The sequence below is a fragment of the Malus sylvestris genome, chromosome 2, assembly GCF_916048215.2.
Source record: "Malus sylvestris chromosome 2, drMalSylv7.2, whole genome shotgun sequence".
Lineage (NCBI taxonomy): Eukaryota > Viridiplantae > Streptophyta > Magnoliopsida > Rosales > Rosaceae > Malus > Malus sylvestris.
Genome location: NC_062261.1, coordinates 30,033,962 through 30,055,277, shown reverse-complemented (window position 1 = coordinate 30,055,277; position 21,316 = coordinate 30,033,962). Strand labels below are relative to the sequence as shown.

General features: G+C 41.9%; 1 long non-coding RNA gene across 6 annotated transcripts; it reads left to right on the top strand.

Moving 5' to 3' along the window:
* Positions 1 to 11,203: 11,203 nt before the first annotated feature.
* On the top strand, positions 11,204 to 21,078 carry LOC126585458 (uncharacterized). 6 transcript variants are annotated; one of them, XR_007610510.1, is made up of 12 exons: positions 11,204 to 11,265; positions 11,796 to 11,874; positions 11,979 to 12,085; positions 16,720 to 16,773; positions 16,864 to 16,978; positions 17,082 to 17,158; positions 18,270 to 18,324; positions 18,514 to 18,754; positions 19,606 to 19,850; positions 20,010 to 20,092; positions 20,843 to 20,894; positions 21,021 to 21,078. It is a non-coding gene; the product is annotated as an uncharacterized LOC126585458 (long non-coding RNA). The 6 variants fall into 6 exon arrangements; XR_007610514.1 differs by having other exon boundaries at positions 18,514 to 18,600; positions 19,813 to 19,850; positions 20,843 to 21,078; XR_007610508.1 differs by having other exon boundaries at positions 20,843 to 21,078.
* Positions 21,079 to 21,316: the final 238 nt, after the last annotated feature.

Below are 21,316 nucleotides of genomic sequence, written 5' to 3'. Positions count from 1 at the left end.
GCGTGCTTCCTTGTTCTCGTGGCGGCGGTTCTTGCTGGTACTTTGAGGAAGTTGTGGCTTTTGTCTTCATATTTTCTAGAGTTTTTGGTGGTGTGATCTTAAGTGATCGTGATTGGAGGCTGATCGTGACGTTTGTTGGGTGGCTCTTCGGTGTCGGTTTCGGCATCTCCAGCTTCTGGAAGATTGGTTTTTTAGGTTTTTTCTGTGTTGTTTGTTTGTGTGTGCTGTACTCCAAGGTTGGGCTTGGTGCTTTGCCTTTTGTTTGGTGTGGCCCATTTTTGTTTGTGTATATCTTGCTTTGGGCCTTTGTTGTACTTTGTTTGTTAGTAATGAATCTTACCCTTTGTCCCTTTGTTAAAAAAAAATCTTCAAATTTTTCCATACAGATCATGTGAATTTCTTAAGGTCAAATCGCACAAGTAAAATGAAATTGAAAACAACCAACAAAAAGCCCATCATTTTTCATTCTAAGAGTTGTTTTCGTCTAATTAATTTAATTGATAGCTTTACAAAAGATATGTGAAAAGTTAAAAACGATGGGTTTGTTATGATGAGGCCTCCAACATCTGCAATCGGGATGAAATTACGAAATTGCCCTCAATCAGCTTTCCTTACCCAGTTGGCAAAGTACTGTTTACCAGCAGTAAAATAGCGAAATTGCCCTCAATCAGCTTCCCTTGCCCAGTTGGCAAAGTACTGTTTACCAGCAGTAAAATAGCGAAATTGCCCTCAATCAACTTCTCTTGCCCAGTTGGCAAAGTACTGTTTCTTTCCTTGCCCAGTTGATTTTCTGTCTTGCCACAGTGAAATTACTCATTTGTCCACGTTGGCCACACGTCCATCATCGTCGGAACCTCTACTTCGACTGCAGCTTCTCGATTTTTCCATCCATTTCCAGTTCTTTCTTTCGAAAATTTCTGCTTCCGTTGCTCTCAACTTGCCTTCTGTCACTCTCAAACGCCGGGTAAGCTATCGACCACCCCTTCTCTACCTTCTTCTTCTTTCGCTTCTCCCTGTGCAAATCTGAGAGACGCCTACCACAATTGCTTCACCGGGTCCTCTCAACATAAAATTAGTTTTTATTTTGCTCTTAAACCCTAATCTCTCTCTAAAATGGGTATTGTTTCTGTTTGCAAGTTGTACTTGGCAAAGTCTGTGAAGGACCTGTGAACACGGAAATTTCCTGAAACGAAATAGACAAGAACAACGTGCACAAACAAATATTTGTATTTGAAAATTTTGGGTTACAATCTCTCTCAAATTTGATCATCTGATTCGATCTCCGTAAGGTATTGATTTGTGGATGTTTCGTTGATCCAAGGGCCGTCGAGGGTTGATCTTGGATGAACTATTAGAAGTTTCTTCAAGGGGCCGTAGGCTTGATCTTTGAAGGTGAATTTGAGCGAATCTTCAAGGAGCCGTTGGGGCTTGATCTTGAGGATGAGTGTTTCTTCAAGGGCTGTTTGAGGCTTGATCTTGAATAATGGTGATGAGCGGATCTTCAAGGGCTTTTGGGCTTGATCTTGAAGAACAGTGATGAACGGATCTTCAAGGGATTTTGGGCTTGATCTTGAAGAACAGTGATGAACAGATCTTCAAGGGCTTTTGGGCTTGATCTTGAAGAAACGGTGGCTTGTTGATCCAAGGGCCGTTGGGGCTTGATCTTGGAAGAACGATGAACGAAGAACGAAGAACATTTTCTTCAAGGGCCGTCAGGGCTTGATCTTGAATTGGTGGTTGTTAATCCAAGGGCCGTCGGGGCTTGATCTTGGAAGAATGATGAACGAAGAACGAAGAACACTTTCTTCAAGGGCCGTCGGGGCTTGATCTTGAATTGGTGGATGATTGCTAATCCAAAGGGCCGTTGGGGCTTGATCTTGGAAGAACGATGAACGAAGAATGAAGAACACTTTCTTCAAGGGCCGTCGGGGCTTTATCTTTAATTGGTGGATGATTGTTGATCCAAAGGGTCGTTGGGGCTTGATCTTAGGATGAACGATGAACGAAGAACGAAGAGAGCTTTCTTGATTCTTCGGGAACCTGGATGCTTGAGAGCTTCGGAGTTTCAGAGCTTCAGAGCTTCAAGAATTTTGCCTAATGATTTTGGTTCCTCCAAATAAATGAATTAGCCTTCTATTTATAGAAGTTTCCAAGGCTTAATTTTGAATATAATATTCCAGATGAAATAAGTCGTTTCTGCCAGGTGTTGACACGTGTCCTGTTTGATGACTTTTCCAACTTATTTTGATTTTTTGTTTAGACACACGCTACGTGTAAAATTTATGTAATACGTGAGCGTTGAAACTTTGATTTATCGGTCAACATTTATTTACCGAAATTTCGATGTCTACAAATGCCCACAACGGTATGATCTTCAAGATTGATGGACTCTTCTTCCAGTTGGTGACTTGATCTTTAAGGATTTGATTCAAGGGTGGTGAAACGGCACATGCAGCCCACAACGCCTAGCAAGTCGACCCAAGAATTTGAGGGTCAAAACGAGTCCTCCACCCAGAGGGATTGCAAACCTGATGATATGAGATACTTTTGATTTTGAAGAAGTAGCGGATGAATCGGCACGTGCTTTGTTGTGCTTGTCTCCACATGCCTCAATGTATCATTTTCCCTTGTCTTATCCGTTCTTCTGGCAGAATGTAGCATCTTCTCGAGTTCTTCAGCTCAGACTCCTTCTGCTGAGCTGACTGTGCACGCCGCATTATTCTCTGCTTGTTTTTTTAGGCAGATGTGGCAGCTTCTTGAGTTCCTCAGCTCGGACTCCTTCTGCTGAGCTGACTGTGGAAACTGCATTCTTCTCTGTTTGTTTCTTCTGCACGTTGTCTCCACGTACTGCAAGGTATCATTTTCACTTGCCTTTATCTGTTCTTCAGGCAGATGTGGCAGCTTCTTTGGAAGTACAGCAGCAGTGGGAGACGAGTACTCGAGAGCAGTGCTAGGTAGGCAATCAGGGAAGGGTTCCCAGCAGTTAGTTCCTTACCCGAGTTTGAGTGGAAGTTCCGGCATATTGTTTTCTTTATCCTTGTCTTTGTAGGTAGGAACAAGGACAAAGGAAAGGACAGGGAGAACACATGATATGAGATACTCTTGCTTTCTACCCTGGTGATATGAGATACTTTTACTTTGGAGTCATTGGCTTGCAGATGTACCCCAAGGAATAAGGAACACTGAGTGACCCGAGAGGCTTCGTTGGGAAGGCATTCTCGGAGATGAAGAAAGGTTCTGTATGTCTGCCTTGCTATGAAGGGTGAAGGTGGACAGTTATAGGAAATTCTTTAGTACTTGTAGAGGAACTATTCTTTTACTCGTGTCGGCAACCAATGCGTGATTGATCAGTATGGCTTCACGTGTTTTCTTCTTTATCAGAAATCTTCGACAAATTGTCCGTAATTTTCGTCAAGCTGAGTGTGCATGTGATAGGTGTTGACGAGGCTGAAAAAGACTGGCGCCTCTTCGATATCTGGGATCGGCGCTTCGACAAATTGCCCATGATTTCCGCAAAGCTGAGTTTGCAGGTAACGGGTGCTGACGAGGCTGAAAAGACTGGCGCCTCTTCGATATCTGGGATTGGCACTTTAACAAATTGCCCGTGATTTCCGCAAAGCTGAGTTTGCGTGTGACAGGTGCTAACGCGTCTGGAAAAGCAAGATGCTTTTCCGATTTCTAAGCTTGCCTTTTCGATTTTTGAGCCCCGTCGAGTGCAGAGGTTGCATATGACAAGTGCGGACAAGTCTGGAAATGAAGATTGGCCCGTGGTTTTCGAGCAAGCCCAGCTTTTGAGAAAGCTAGCACCTCTTCGATTTTTGAATTGGCCTCTTCGAATTCTGAGCTCGCCTATTCGATCTCTGAAATCCCGTCGAGTGCTGATTTTTTTATAGAGGCACGCAGTTCGTTTCAAAGCACACTTGAATTTTCGCTTGTAGAAACTCCCTTCTTGTACTTCTAAGATCTTGATTTATCCGACCTCTTCTTCCTTCAACACCCTTGAAAATTTCTGGACCATCCGACCGTCGTTTTGATTTGAATCTTGGTGAAGAGGTAGTCCCGCCTTCTCCAGACAACATATGGCGCCCATCCTTCATATCCCCTACTGGTCCTCTTACCGTTGGGGATTCAATGATGAAGAATGATATGACCGCTGCGGTGGTGGCCCGGAACCTTGTCACTCCCAAAGATAATAGACTACTTTCCAAACGGTCTGATGAGTTGGCTGTTAAGGATTCCCTGGCTCTCAGTGTGCAGTGTGCAGGTTCTGTGTCTAATATGGCCCAACGCCTATTTGCTCGAACCCATCAAGTTGAATCCTTAGCGGCTGAAGTGATGAGTCTCAAACAGGAGATTAGGGGGCTCAAGCATGAGAATAAACAGTTACACAGACTTGCGCATAACTATGCTACAAACATGAAGAGGAAGATTGACCAGATGCAAGAATCCGATGGTCAGATTTTATTTGATCATCAGAGGTTTGTGGGTTTGTTCCAACAGCATTTGCCTTCGTCTTCTGGGGCTGTACCGCGTAATGAAGCTCCAAATGATCAACCTTCGGTGCTTCCTCCTCCTGGGGTTCTGCCTAGTACTGAGGCTTTGAATAACCACCCTCTTGTGCCTCTCCGATATGGGGCTCCGCCGAGTACTGAGGCGCCACCTGATCAATGAAGGCTTTTGTTTGTTTGCACCCTTTTTTTTTTGGCATGTAAATGTTCCCTCTGTAATTTTCCAGAAAAATAAATGAAATTGACTTTATTTCTCTCAATGCATTTGCTATATACATACATATATTATGTACGTATATATATATACATATATTTATATATGTATATATATATATATATTTATATATGTATATATATTTTTTTTCACGTGGACTGATCCACCATTCCAAAAACCCTTTCCCTTTCTTTTGCATGGTGCTAGCCACCAAGAATCCACCTTCTCTTTATTTATTTTTTTTATTATTATTTATTTTATTTTATATTATATATATTTTTTTTTCTTCTGCTTTCACATGGTGCTGATCCACCATTCCCCTTTTCTTTTCTTGCACATGGTGCCAGATGCACCCCCATTTTTTCACATGGTGACAGCACCACTTTGCTTCACCATCCCCTTTTTTTTTAATTAATTAATTAATTAATTATTATTTTTTATTTATTTTATTATATTTTTTTCTGTATAAATTTGGGTGATGGATAAAGGAATTTGCCGGGAGCGGAGCAAGGACGAAGACGGTCGGAGAGCTGCAGTCGAGGCTTCATGACCGGCTAGTCGTTTGACGGCGGTCTTTGAAGTTGTTGGCAGCTGCGAGGCAAGAGACGGAGGAGAAGCGGAGTAAGGGAGCCGGAGGTGTGGAGTTCGTGGCTGATTATCCTTGCTGGGCAGAAGGAAAGGTCTTGCAGAGGAGGACGAGTCGGCGACGTGGTTGCTGCTCGTTGCTGTTTGCTATGCTCGCTGCACGGAAGGATGCCCATTGCCAGGGTGGCTGTCTGATGTGGCTTCATCTCTCGCAGCCATGGCTCTATAATCCCTGTGGATCTCTCAAACCCAGCAAGGTTTTCATAAACCCAGCAAGAAGGTCTCAAAAAACTAGTAACTATGCTCAGCTTCTCGACCACGCTCTTCGCCAGCGGAGCGCCACCGCAGCCGATCACTTGTAGGGAGTTCAAATCACATCCGTCCATCTCGTTTCTTCCCCGTGTTTCAACAAAGTCATGACCGTTGACTGGGCTTAAAGAGTGAGGGACCGAAGACTGGACCTGCAGGCATTATATTGAGGAGATGAGGACGACGAGGCGGCTTGAAACACATTGAAGGTACCCTGCACGGCGGGTAACACCATCTCGAGAAACAACGCAAGCTCTTCATCTCCGTCGTTCACGTTCACCACCTTCCCGAAGCTCCGTTCTCGCGCCCTTGACTCCAATGTAACTTCCATGGTTGTTTCTGCAGTTCAGCAAACACAGAAGCTGCTGCGAGGAGAGAGAAAGAAGGAGGAGCGGAGTTTTTTTTTTTTTTTTTTTGGTGGCTGAAATTTTGAGGTGCTGTTTTTTCTCTTTCTCTCGGCCGCACCCTGTTTTTCAACTGCCTTCTCGTTTCCATGGAGATAGGATCGTCGTCAGGAGTTTTACCAAGATGGCATGGCCTGGTCCCAAGCAGTCCGCAGAGGAATCTTGGGGTGTTGGGAGATTATTAGTTGCTTGGTGACATGGCGGAGTCGCTGTAGAGAGGAGTTACAACCATGGCTGGGTGTCGATATCAGTGTGCTCGCAGCTCTTGGATATGAGGTGACTTTTAAGTTGTCGTCTTGGTCTAGGAGGAAGTTCTCCGGCTTCAGATCCTGGTGGTAACGTCGCGGCTGTGGCAGGAATCTATGGCGGAGATGAGCTGCCGGAATATCTGGCAACGTCCTCCCTGAGCCGGCCCTTGACGATTTTGGCAAAGAGCTCGTTGCTGCAGACCAGATCCATGGCGAAGTCATGACGAAGATCACCCTTTTGATTTGCTCCATCATCCCCACCCTAATCACCTTCTCTTTCTGCCGGAGTCGCCACATTTCATTCACTTCAACAGCTCGATTTGCTTGCTGCGCACCACGAACAGTAGCACTGAGGAACCGTGAATTTGGTCGGAACCTTGTTTTAGGCTGTTGAAGATAAGCATGCACACCTTCCTTGTCAGCTTGACGCCGCAATTCAGCGGCTTCTCTCATAAGAATTGTAGCTATTATGTTCTCCGTCTCTAAATCCATCTAACCCCCGGTGACGGCGCTCCTCCGCCGTTAGTAGCGTCTTGGTCAGCTGCTTCCGGTGGTGAAGGGAATCGAAGTCAGGTGAGAGAGAGATGAGAGATGAGAGGAGAAAGGACGGCCTGGATCGGGACATGGAAACGGGCCTAAGGCGGCTGCGGCGGCGGAGGGTAGACGTGGACTTGACCTACAGCCGCACGAGGTGCTGCCGGTGCGGATGCGTGCGCAGTGGCGCTGCGATTGGGGAAGAACTCTGCCGCCTGGGCGTTGAGGCGACTGAAGGAAACGTTTCGGGATAGGGATGGATCAGGACTCGGACAGGGATAGTGCAAGCACCATATTTGAAGAAGCGGAGAGCATTTCGATTGGAGAGGTTATGAAGAACTGGGCTTGGGCTTGTTGGGCTCACGGTTTGGGTCTGAGGAGAGATGGAGACAGGCCTGATTTTGTAGCTGGGCTCAGACATGTATATATATTTTAGATAACATATGTATATATATATATATATATATATATATATATTTTTTTTTTTTTCAAAGAAACTGTAATTTAATTTTGTACAAAGAAAAATTGCAAGTAATTTTGTAATAAAATTGACCTTCATCAATGAGACTTTAATCAAATCCCCCCCCCTTTTTTTTATGTGTGTCTGAACTCGAAATCGAATGCTCGAGCTGCCTACGTACCCTTCCAAAGAAAGAGATCAAGTCAAAACGTTGTTCAAATACATACATATATATATATATATATTTTTTGTGCCGTTTGCAGTTTCAGCTCATACAGGCAAGGAGCGTCGATGTTGCCTTTTATGCTCGTGCAGACCAGGAGCTTTGTGCCATGCAGTTTAGACTCGTGCGGGTAAGGAGAATTTGGTGCCGTTTGCAGTTTCAACTCGTGCAAGCAAGGAGTATGTTGTGTTGCCTTTTAAACTCGTGCAGACCAGGAGCGTTGATGTTGCCTTTTATGCTCGTGCAGACCAGGAGCGTTGTGCCATGCAGGCCTCGTGTCCTACAGTTCAGGCTCGTGTGGACAAGGAGCTTTGGTTCGTGCAGTTTAGGCTCGTACGAATAAGGAGCATTGGTTCGTGCAGTTTAGGCTCGTGCGAACAAGAAGCATTGGTGTTGCCTTTTATGCTCGTGCAGACCAGGAGTTTTGTGCCATGCAGTTTAGACTCGTGCGGGCGAGGAGAATTTGTGAATTTTGTCAAGCAATTTTGGAGAGGCATTCCTCACAATCTTCATAGCAAGGAGCCTTGACCGAGTGATTGAAGAAGTCTTCAGGAAAGAAATCGCGCATCGTGATGGGGATGGACGATCTATGTGTTGAAATTTCATCATTTTCAACACGTTCACGTTGCTTTGAAGGTTGACAAGAGCTGCTTTGCCCCCTTTTCGATTGGCGGACTTGTGGATGAGACGTATGCTTCTTGTGCAATTTCTTAGGAGTGACTTGAGTCCATCCTTCAACTTTGCTTGTCTTGGAGGATGCCCCCAGCGGTTGAGGTGAAAACTTTGAGTCGGAAGAGCCAGAAGTGAAGGTGGTATAGTTTGACTTCACCACATCGTCAAGATCTAGCTCGATGATTCCTTTCTGAGCCAGCTTCATGATGAGATCTTTCAGTACGAAGCATTTTTCTGTTGGATGGCAGATGAAGCGGTGGAATTTACAGTACCTTGGATTGTCTGTGCGATTCATCTCTTCTGGCCGCCTGCATTCAGGCAAACCGATCACCTTCTTGTCCAACAGGTCATCCAGCATGGCAACCACATCAGAGTCGGGGAATGGATAAGTCTTCTCCTCAAGTTCCTTCAAAGTGCGTCTACGCATCTCTTGATCACGAAAAGCTTCGGTTTGAATCTCCTTGCCTCGTGTAAGGATTTTGACGGGAGCTGTGTTGATCGTCATTGCTTCCTTGGTGGATTTCCACGCAGTCTTCTCTAACTTTGGCCCAAGAACTTTGTCGTTCTTGTAGTCGACGATCGGTTCCTTCTTCCCATGATGGGCGATGCTTAACTCCATGTCATGGGCGCGGGTGGCCAATTCCTCGAAGGTCCGTGGCTTAATGCCTTGAAGGATGTATTGCAAACCCCATTGCATGCCTTGGATGCACATCTCGATTGAAGAGGTTTCCGAGAGCCTGTCTTTACAGTCGAGGCTTAGAGTGCGCCATCTGTTGATGTAGTCAATGACTGGCTCGTCCTTCCACTGCTTTGTGCTCGTTAGCTCTAGCATGCTCACAGTGCAACGGGTGCTGTAGAAACGGTTGAGGAATTCCCGTTCCAATTGCTCCCAGCTGTTGATGGACTCAGGCTCTAGGTCCGTGTACCACTCAAAGGCGTTTCCTTTTAGCAAGCGCACAAACTGCTTGGCGAGGTAATCTCCTTCCGTCCCCGCGTTGTTACAAGTTTCGACGAAATGTGCAACGTGCTGCTTTGGGTTTCCTTTTCCATCAAACTGCATGAACTTTGGTGGTTGATATCCCCTTGGCATCTTTAGGGCATCAATCTTCTTTGAATAAGGCTTTGAGTACAACCCGGAGGTATTTGAGCTCCCTTCGTACTGTGCCTTGATGGTGTTGGTGATCATCTCTTGCAGCTGCTGGGTAGAAAGAGATCCCATGAGTGCCACTGCTTGGTCTAGCTCCGGCTTCACATCGATTCTCTCTACCGTAGGCTCATTTTCTGGGTCGGGTTTCTCGTCGTCCTGTGGCTCCAGTCGGTTGACTAGTGCTGCAATTTGCAAGTCTTTTTCTTCCACAGTTTGGGTTAGCCTTGCGATTGCTTCATTCATTTGAGCCAGCTGCTCATCGATTGAAGTTGTTCCAATGGTCATGACTTGCATGGCTGAACTGCCTCTCGAATCGGCATCGGAGAGCATGGATTCAGAGTATTTCCTTGGACTTTCGCCCCTTGGTGCCCTTGGTGAGGCTAAGGTGATCAAAGGCTCGTGCCTTGGGTGCTCTTGTTCCTTTGGCAGAGTTGATGCAGAGGTGAAAGAGGCGGCAGAAGTAGCTCTTGCCTTGCTTCGAGTCGTGATGCCTAAAGTGACACCACTTGCGACGATGACGCTCTTGTTCTTTGTGCCAGTTGCGGGAACAGTTTGAGCCTTCCTTGATGCCATTAATTTTGGAAGTGTGCTCGAATTTCTTGAACGGAGAAAGAGATGAGAGGTAGAGATTGTCCCACCGGGCGTGCCAATTTGTGAACGCGGAAATTTCCTGAAACGAAATAGACAAGAACAACGTGCACAAACAAATATTTGTATTTGAAAATTTTGGGTTACAATCTCTCTGAAATTTGATCCTCTGATTCGATCTCCGTAAGGTATTGATTTGTGGATGTTTCGTTGATCCAAGGGCCGTCGAGGCTTGATCTTGGATGAACTATTAGAAGTTTCTTCAATGGGCCGTAGGCTTGATCTTTGAAGGTGGATTTGAGCGGATCTTCAAGGAGCCGTTAGGGCTTGATCTTGAGGATGAGTGTTTCTTCAAGGGCTGTTTGAGGCTTGATCTTGAATAATGGTGATGAGCGGATCTTCAAGGGTTTTTTGGCTTGATCTTGAATACAGTGATGAACGGATCTTCAAGGGCTTTTGGGCTTGATCTTGAAGAAACGGTGGCTTGTTGATCCAAGGGCCGTCGGGGCTTGATCTTGGAAGAACGATGAACGAAGAACGAAGAACACTTTCTTCAAGGACCGTCGGGGCTTGATCTTGAATTGGTGGTTGTTAATCCAAGGGCCGTCGGGGCTTGATCTTGGAAGAATGATGAACGAAGAACGAAGAACACTTTCTTCAAGGGCCGTCGGGGCTTGATCTTGAATTGGTGGATGATTGCTGATCCAAAGGGCCGTTGGGGCTTGATCTTGGAAGAACGATGAACGAAGAATGAAGAACACTTTCTTCAAGGGCCGTCGGGGCTTGATCTTGAATTGGTGGATGATTGTTGATCCAAAGGGTCGTTGGGGCTTGATCTTGGAAGAACGATGAACGAAGAATGAAGAACACTTTCTTCAAGGGCCGTCGGGGCTTGATCTTGAATTGGTGGATGATTGTTGATCCAAAGGGCCGTTGGGGCTTGATCTTAGGATTAACGATGAACGAAGAACGAAAAGAGCTTTCTTGATTCTTCGGGAACCTGGATGCTTGAGAGCTTCGGAGTTTCAGAGCTTCAGAGCTTCAAGAATTTTGCCTAATGATTTTGGTTCCTCCAAATGAATGAATTAGCCTTCTATTTATAGAAGTTTCCAAGGCCTAATTTTGAATATAATATTCCAGATGAAATAAGTCGTTTCTGCCAGGTGTTGACACGTGTCCTGTTTGATGACTTTTCCAACTTATTTTGATTTTTTGTTTAGACACACGCTATGTGTAAAATTTATGTAATACGTGAGCGTTGAAACTTTGATTTATCGGTCAACATTTATTTACCGAAATTTTGATGTCTACAGGACCATAAATGGATTCAAAGATGAACCAAGTCAAGGGACACATAGCTCAGAATATCGGAGGTATAAATAGTGTCTGTGTTGAGTCTTTGAGCATCTTGATTTTTTATATTAAATGATCTCTGTAGTGTTTGTGGATTTGTGCATCCATGCATGAATATGATTTCTTTCATTCATTGTTTCCTATATCCGAATTTAAATCTATTTATTTTTTAAAATTGATCTGGGATGGTGAGAAATTGGAGCTCTTCTGGGGTCAGATCCATTTTGAATTGGGGATCTGATGCGAAGAAAATGAAATAAAATTTGGGTTTTGGACTGATGTGGTGTTTGGTTTTATTTCCTGTTTTAAGTGCTTACCACCTGTTTGAGAAAATGTATTAAACATTTGTTTGGGCTTTTTTAGATTATCTATATGTTTCGAAAGTTTTTTGGTTTGTCATGTGTGTAAGAATGTGAAATAGATTATCTGAGGTAATCAATTTGAACATAGCATATAGAACCTTTTGAATTCAGGTTGTCTTCTTTTTTCTTTTATCTTTCTATTTATTTATATTGGAATTGGTTACTTATTTATTTATTTTTTTTTCAAGATTAGAGATTTTAATCTTCTGCACTTCAAATTTGAAGCACGCTGTATTACAGAGTATACAATTCCTTGCTGGCTATGAGGTTTCTTATTTGTTTATTTCTTTGTTCCACTTTTTAAGTTAAGGGTTATTTTTTATTTGACTTAACTTTGATTTTTGAAACGGTCCCCGCTGCTGCTGATGAAGATTTTTCAATAGGGTTTTGCCTTTCTGAAGAGTTACTTTCAAGGATAAAAATGGATGTTCCAAAGAAAGCTAGGAGTTCCAGTGATGAAATTGAACTTATCTTCTTGGTAAGGAGTCTTCATTTTTTTGGTTTTTAAGATTGTTGATGCACAAAACTGGATGTCTTGGAACAACGTAAATCCGACCGTGAATCTGCAAGTAATGTAAATGACACAAGAGTTATCGTGGTTCACCCCAAGGTTTGGGCTACGTCCACACTGATTGTATTGTATTTCTCTGTTGAAGAGGGAGAGAGAGAGCTTAGAGCTTAAGGGGTGTGAGGAAGCTTCAGAAATGGCATCTGAGGGTGAGAATGAGTCTTCCCAATTGTGAGGGTGAGGGGTCCTTTTATAGAATAAGGACTCCTCACTTATTACATATTTGCCCCTTCCTTTATCCCATAATTACATTTAAGTCCCCTGAGTATTTGTACGAGATCTAAATACGAGGCCCTAAATATGGTATAAACAGTAGTCCCCCAAGTCTTCAGTCAAGAGAGTCTTTTGGCTGGAGACTTGAAATTCAGTCCATGTGTAGGCCGAAGTAACTAGATGTCGTCTAGAACTAATGCTTGATATGAGGCGGTGCCCAATCTGAAATGATGCTCAACTAGAAGTAGCACATGTTGCGAGGCCGCTTTGCTTGTAGCTTGTGTTGCCTTGGTTGGCTCGGCTTGTGGCGTTTGAAGGTGAGGGAGTCCCTTTTATAAAACAAGGGTTCGCTCCTCAATACATAAGTGATGGGTTAGAGTTGATGCTCGTAGTGAGACGGTTGCTCAGTAGGCGGCGATGCTCTCTAATGGTGGTGAGGGAGTCCCTTTTATAAAATAAGGGTTCACTCCTCAATACATAAGTGATGGGCTAGAGTCCCCCAAGTATTTTTTATGAGGCCCAGTTGAGGCCCAATATATGGTACATAATGTAGTCCCCCAAGTCTTCGGTCAATAGAGTCTGTTGGCTGGAGACTTCAAATTGAATCCATGTATGGGCCGAAGTGGCGGTTGTTCGGATGTGGTATTTGTATACCCTGCACTGAAGCTTTGTAAGTGAAGCTTTGCAAGTGAAGCTTTGAAGCTAGAGCTCTGTAAATGAAGCTTTCGAAACTGGAGCTTTTGTAAATGAAGCTTTTGAAGCTAGAGCTCTGTAAATGAAGTCTTTGAAGCTAGAGCTATTGTAAATGAAGCTTTTGAAGCTAGAGCTCTGTAAATGAAGCTTTTAAAGCTAGAGCTTTTGTAAATGAAGCTTTTGAATCTAGAGCTCTGTAAATGAAGCTTTTGAAGCTGGAGCTTTTGTAAATGAAGCTTTTGAAGCTAGAGCTCTGTAAATGAAGTCTTTGAAGCTAGAGCTCTTGTAAATGAAGCTTTTGAAGCTAGAGCTCTGTAAATGAAGCTTTTAAAGCTAGAGCTTTTGTAAATGAAGCTTTTGAATCTAGAGCTCTGTAAATGAAGCTTTTGAAGCTAGAGCTTTGTAAATGAAGCTTCTGAAGCTGATTTGACATGAGTGATGCTCATGAATGTTTGATTGACATGAGTGATGCTCATGAATGTTGACATGAGTGATGCTCATGGATGTTGTCATGAGTGATGCTCATGAATGTTAACAGGAGTGATGCTCATGAATGTTGACATGAATGATGGTCATGAATGTTTATGTATGATTGTCATGAGTGATGCTCATGAATGTGTATGTATGAATGACATGAGTAATGTTCATGTATAATTTGGAGTACTAAGCGTACTTTTGATCACCTGGTTGGTGCTATTTTGGGCATATGGGCCTTCACCCTCTACAACATTCCAGCCCATTTACTTTGGGCTTTGCCGTTTTTTTTTTTTTTTTTTAACCCTCTGGTGGGGTTTATATTACCCTCTGATGGGGTTTATACATATGTCTCCGAAAGATAATAAAAATAAATTACATCATTCGGGTGGGGTGTTTATTCCTTGCTTTTACAGTGTTTTTCTGCTGCCCTCTCTCTGTATCTTCACCTGACAGACAGAAGGAATAATAATAATAAGAAAATCTTTTGCTTTCTTTTCTGCTTTGTTCCCACTGCTTTTCTGCTTTGCTTAATCTCCCCGCTCATTCTCTGCTCATTCTCTGCTCATTCTCTGCTCATTCTCTGTACCTTCTTTTGGCAGACAAAATGAGTGATAATAATAGAAAGCTTATCTCCACTTTTGCTTTTGCTTTATCTTTTCCTTTGCTTTCGGCATGCTGGGATCTTTACTGCTTTTCCAGTCAGATGTCACCAGCGGTGGAGCCATGGACGTGGAACAGGAACTGCCGCGGAGAAAAGATCGCACTTTCCATTTGGTGGAGGTATCTGGTCTTGATCTCCATCTCCTGGAACTTGCCTAGGAATTGGCTCCTTTGAATCCACAGTATTTTCGGGAAAAATGGGTTTCTTTTCAATTTCATACCCATTCTACTGTTCTTTTAAGACCTCACTGTTTTCTTTTCAGTTTCATCCACGACGCGAGCTGGCGACAACCCCACACCGTTCTTTAAGACCCCACTGATACTAGGGAAGCAAAACGCAGCCGTTTAACCGGACCCAGTCTGAGCACAGGCTATCAAGCCGCGGCCAACCATGGCTATTGGAATAGCGTGGCGCTGAATCGGCGTGGGCTTCACGTACTTGCACCGGCCAAATCGATCTCGACAAATGTGTCCACCGGTGGTGGAATGTCCTCGTCGCTCGCTTCCACCGGGATGTCTTCGTAGGCGTCGAAATTGATACCGCCATTTCCATCGTCTGCGTCCTCAATGACTTTGAGCTGATCAAATTCCCCAAAAACAGAAAACAGGAACGTGGTGTCTTCGATGAGGTTCTGATCGCTAGAGATTTGGAGGGATCGATGGATAATGAAGGCGTAGAAAGCAGCAGAGGAAACAGAACCGTTGGATCTAGCTGACCGAGTCGACGATCAGATCTGGTCTACCGGGGTAGGGCAGTGAGTGGCGTCACCATCGTCGTCGACAATTAGATCTGGTCCAAAACCAGGGTCCCAGTCGAGGGCGCGCTCAGTGCACCACCAGTAAATTGGCTTCGGCTCTGATTTTACGGGAGCGACCCAAGTTTGAGGGCCCAAGGAAAATACGGGCTTTAGGAAGGCAGTATCAAGAGCTTGTAGTTCTCTCTGTTTTTCTGGATTAAACTTCCTGGATGCAACTGTTGTTGGTGGTGCTGCTGTTTGTTGTTGCTGGTGCTGCGGAGTGACTTGTTGGGCAATCGCCATTAGATTTCCACTGTCAGCGCACATATATGTTATTCTCCGTCTGTGAGTGCTCTTCGCATTCTTCAAATGGTGCGTAAGTGTTAAGCTGCCTCACAAAGCTTGAGAAATGATTGTGCCTGAAGTACTCGGGCATGAGGCTCATCACAAAAATATGTGGGTCTCGCACCCCAAAGCTCCCCCCTCCCCGCTCCACGACATGACCCGATTTGAATCCGGCTCGTCCACCTTATCGTATGTCTTGTTCAGAAACGACGGAGGGATCATCATCACCATCAGGTCGTCGATGAGCTGCACCTGCTGCTGATTAGGCTGCATCCTAGCGACGGCACCACCCATTAAAGGTTGAGAATCGCCTACGAGAAAGGTTGAGAATTTGCAGGTTGATGAGGTTGAGAATTGCCGGCGGGAAAGTCCAGGAGAGCGAGCCTTGTACCCCAACACCGCCAGAGTTGTCAATGATAAGCAGAGGATATTTGACTCTGACGATCTTTGAATTCCAGATGAAACTGAATAAACTGCAGGTTGTGGAGTTTGATGTGGGCCCAGATTTGCTTGACAACTTCGGCGCGGGAGGACTCCTTGACGCCGAGGAAGCTTCCCAGGGCTGGAGATCTGAGATTGTGGGACTTGGCAGTGAGGTTGTGAGACGGGAATGTCATCGAATTTAGGCTCAAAGCCATCGGTTCTTTCTCTCTCTCTCTACGCTTTCTTTCTCTCACTCTCTCGAGCTTTCTGCTTTCGTGAATCTCAGAGAAGTGCTAATTACGAGAGTTGGTTTCAAGTTATGTGACGTGAGGCTCTTACTGGGAGAGAAGGGGAAAGCAACATGACGGGAGAAGGAGAAAGGACAGCCGCAACCAAACGAGGAAATGTTTTCTTTGGGTTTGCAAATCGATTTCTGTGTGCGACTGATCGAGAGAGGAGGTGGCTCCATGGGTTTTCTGGAAGCTTTGGGTTGTTGGGTTATTGCAGATTCACGGTGGAGGTGAAAAAATGAAAGAGAACCGACACAACTTTTAGTATCGTTTCCCACAGACGGCGTCAAATGTTGATGCACAAAACTGGATGTCTTGGAACAACGTAAATCCGACCGTGAATCTGCAAGTAATGTAAATGACACAAGAGTTATCGTGGTTCACCCCAAGGTTTGGGCTACGTCCACACTGATTGTATTGTATTTCTCTGTTGAAGAGGGAGAGAGAGAGCTTAGAGCTTAAGGGGTGTGAGGAAGCTTCAGAAATGGCATCTGAGGGTGAGAATGAGCCTTCCCAATTGTGAGGGTGAGGGGTCCTTTTATAGAATAAGGACTCCTCACTTATTACATATTTGCCCCTTCCTTTATCCCATAATTACATTTAAGTCCCCTGAGTATTTGTACGAGATCTAAATACGAGGCCCTAAATATGGTATAAACAAAGATGATAAAAAATTATTTGTTTTCTTATTTGGTCTTTTGCCAAGGGATTGAGTTGCTTTTATGACGGAGACATTTCAGAAGAGGATGAGACTTTCCATGTAAGATAGAGATGATACAAAACTATAAATGGATGTCTTAGTATCTAATTAGGTTCAGTTTGTATTTAATACATACAATTGTATTGGTAGGTCTGGAGTACTTTCTCTGCATGCTTAGGGTAAATTGTTTGCCTATTCTGGGTGCAGCTATTCCGAGGTTGATTGATAGGGTGAATATTGAATCTGTCGACATTAAAGGAACTTGGTTAGTATGGCAAAAGTTCTGTTACTTTATTTTCACAGAACTAAGAGAATAATTTTATTTTTGTATCAAAGATTTGTTCATGATCACATATTTATGTGCGCAGGGTCTTTGATTGGTGGTGACCCAGAGCAACAATTTGCAATGTGCTGTGAATGTTTGCAGATGTGCTTCAACGTTGAGGTCAATTAATTTCTAAACTCATGATTACATTAACTAGCCTAATAGCTAGGTATAATGTGAAAGAGTGTAGCCTTAACCACACATGTGCATAATGTTGTTTTTACTAATTGAAGCAACTGCTGACAGTGTTGTAAACTTTGCTTCTTCCTTTATTGTTTCAACGTTTAGGATTATTTGGTTGTTTTTGTACAATCAAAAGTTGGTCATGAAACATGAGTGATACGTTTCTATACAAGTTCTGGTGGGGCACCCATAGAAAACAAATTTTCTGTTTGTGTAGCAATGTAGTTGAAAGCTACCATATTTTCTGTTTATGTTGAGCAAAACTATGATCAACATCAGCCATATCCATAGAAAACAAATCATTAATCGTGTCCTTATTTGTTATGCTACTTTTTTTTTACCGCTTCATAGAAAACAAATTGATCGCTTTCACTTTTGGAAGCAACTAAACTCTTTTACCAAATCAAAATCTCTTTTTCAAGTTTTCATATTTCACTTTAGTTTTTAGTTTTTGCCTTTTTGAATGGGTAGTATTGTTATTTTGGAGACATGCTACATGAATGCATTTATACATTGTTGTACTAACAAAATATAAATTTTCAATTTCATATTGAAATGAGTATATTTCCAATCAAAAGTCTAGGTCCATTTGAAGCTAGCAAAAAAAATTAGAGTTTGTGCTAGCAAAATGTGGAGACAAAAAGTTTTCAAATATGATATTCAGTTTTCTCATTTGCAGTGCATATTGATTGATGCATTGGCATATTGATTGATGCATTGGTAAGACAAATATCTACTTACACTATTCAAATGTAAATATTAGTTAACTAATTTTTTAGTTTAATGGCTGTTTGGATGCATAAAAATGTTTTTTGTTCAAATGTCCTTTTGAATGGATAATCAAATCGATATAGATTATTTTTTTTATCCCTTGCTTTATCAGTTTATCTTACTTATTTGAGCTAAACGCAAATCCCAATATTGCATATAGTTAAGCCCTGAAATTAGAACAGAATTTCTTTACATGAAACTGAAGTTTTCTCTAATTGAGAACTCTCTTTTTGTTCAAATTGTGTTACAGATTTTGTGTTTTTTTTTCTTTTAACAGGTGGACTTAAAAGAGATCAAGTATGCAGGGGATTGGTAGGATCAACATATAAGAGGTAGAGGTCAACTCTTTCTCTGTGATCTTTTTGTTATTAAATTTTGGTGGAAACATTGTTTAGTATAAACCTTATTAAAATACAATAGGAAGATGGATTAGAGAGGTGTTAATTTGATTTTCGTTTTACTTTAGCGATTATGGATAATGATCATGAATGTTGGTGATTTTCGTTTCTCTGCATGCTTAGGGTAAATTGTTTGCCTATTTTTGGAGCAGCTATTCGGAGGTTGATTGATAGGGTGAATATTGAATCTGTCGACATTAAAGGGACTTGGTTAGTATGGAAAAAGTTATGTTACTTTATTTTCACGGAACTAAGAGAAGAATTTTATTCTTGTATCAAACATTCATTCGTGATCACATATTTATGTGCGCAGGGTCTTTGATTGGTCATGAAACATGAGTTATACGTTTCTATACAAGTTTCGGTGGGGCACCCATAGAAAACAAATTTTCTGTTTGTGTAGCAATGTAGTTGAAAGCTACCATATTTTCTGTTTGTGTTGAGCAAAACTATGATCAACATCAGCTATATCCATAGAAAACAAATCATCCATCGTGTCCTTATTTGTTATGCTACTTTTTTTACCGCTTCATAGAAAACAAATTGATCGCTTTCACTTTTGGAAGCAACTAAACTCTTTTACCAAATCAAAATCTCTTTTTCAAGTTTTAATATTTCACTTTAGTTTTTTGTTTTTGCCTTTTCGAATGGGTAGTATTGTTATTTTGGAGACATGCTACATGAATGCATTTCTACGTTGTTGTACTAACAAAATATAAATTTTCAATTTCATATCGAAATGAGTATATTTCCAATCCAAAGTCTGGGTCCATTTGAAGCTAGCAAAAAATTTAGATTTTGTGTTAGCAAAATGTGGAGACAAAAAGTTTTCAAATCTGATATTCAGCTTTCTCATTTGCACTGCATATTGGTTGATGCATTGGTAGGAAAAATATCTACTTACACTATTGAAATGTAAATATTCGTTAACTAATTTTTTTAGTTTAATGGCTGTTTGAATGCATAAATATGTTTTTTTGTTCAAATGTCCTTTTGAATGGATAATCAAATCGATATAGATTATTTTTTGATCCTTTGCTTTATCAGTTTATCTTACTTATCTGAGCTAAACGCAAATCCCAATATTGCATATAGTTAAGTCCTGAAATTAGAACACAATTTCTTTACATGAAACTGAAGTTTTCTCTAATTGAGAACTCTTTTTTTGTTCAAATTGTGTTACAAATTTTGTGTTTTTTTTCTTCTTTTAACAAGTGGACTTAAAAGAGATCAAGTATGCAGGGGATTGGTAGGATCAACATATAAGAGGTCGAGGTCAACTCTTTCTCTCATGTTAACTTCTATTGTGATCTTTTTGTTATTAAATTTTGGTGGAAACATTGTTTAGTATAAACATTATCAATATACAATAGGAAGATGGATTAGAGAGGTGTTAATTTGATTAGTATAAACATTTTCTAGATGTTGAGTATGGAACGCCAAAGAACCCACTTAATCAGGTAACTCCACATATTCTGGGAGATATTTCTTTAAAAATTTATTTTTGGTTAGTTGTATATTTCGATTTTGCCTCTCTTGAGGCAAAAATGAGATTTTGACTCTCACTAAATAACTGGCTTTCGATTTGTTTTTATTTTATGTGTTCCTTGGATGAACAGCTACACATCAACATCAACAACATCAACAGTGTGTTGCCAATTCAATTTGCAAGGAAGTGTTTGAAAATGCTCAAGGAGGAGAGGTCAGAAATTTCGTTTGGATTTTATACTTTGGAAAATGTTCTATTCCTGTACATATTTGATTTTTATGAGGTCAAATAGGTTCTGTATTAGATGTGTGTGTTGATGTGGGGGGGGGGGGTGTTGGGTTGTTTGAGTTGATCCTAGCTGATTTTGATATTATTGATTCGTCAGTGTAATTAAGTTGATTGAATTCGATTTTGAAGCTTGGGAAGAGAATTGGGTCTCAAAGTTTGATTTTCATATGTTTGGTTTTTGGTTTAGTCAATTCTTTGCTGAAAAGTTGTATTCCATTGAGCTACGATTATTTGTACGTTGGCTTTATCGATTTAATCTTTGGTACATGAACATCTTTCTAATGTTTTCAATGTAAATATTATTAATCTTCTATAACAGTGAGCAATCTTTTATATATTTCTTACAATTCTTTATCCCGCAACAATGAGCGGGTAACAATTTCTATTATTGTCGAAATGTATGGGTAGTCAAAGTAATTTTATTTGTTTGGACGCTGGATGCACGAAGGTGAAAATGTCCAAGTACTATTTATGCAATTTTCTCTTTTCCATAAACCTCTCAGCTAATGGAGAGATTTTCTCACACCATTCACCACATGTCAGTCACTCACCGGATGGTTAGAGTACTTTCTGAACACATGGCGAGATATTATTTGACAATGATGCCATATGGACTAAACACCGGTTTCATTGAGTCTCTCCAGCTAATGATGCCACTTGTATGATCACTTGTAGGTAGACATATTGGAGCAGCAAGCAACTTTTATTGAATGGGTGCAGTGACAAGGTGACGATGCCCTGACCTATAAAATAATATCATGTGTTTAAAATTTACACATCAGTTTTATTGACCAACTTGCCTAATTTTCTCCGACATATTGATATTGGATTGGGCATATGCATATCCATCCAGATACTGATAGTTTGTTCATCTCAAAAACAAATCCATGAGCATTAGTATGACCTCAAAAGTGCAGAAAACTCTCATTTGTTCCTTTTACTTAATCTTACTCTTCATCTCCAAAGGGCATGGAGAAACCCAAAATGCCTGCAAAGAATTCAAGTGTGGGGATAAGGGCCCAACTCTAGATCCTTGGTCTCTAGCGAATGTTTTTGTGCAACGGAAAGATTTGTACGTGAAAATAAAAGTGATTTATCCTAAAAACTCAAAAACCAGGAAAATAAATTTCTGATTCGGGTGTCCCTGGA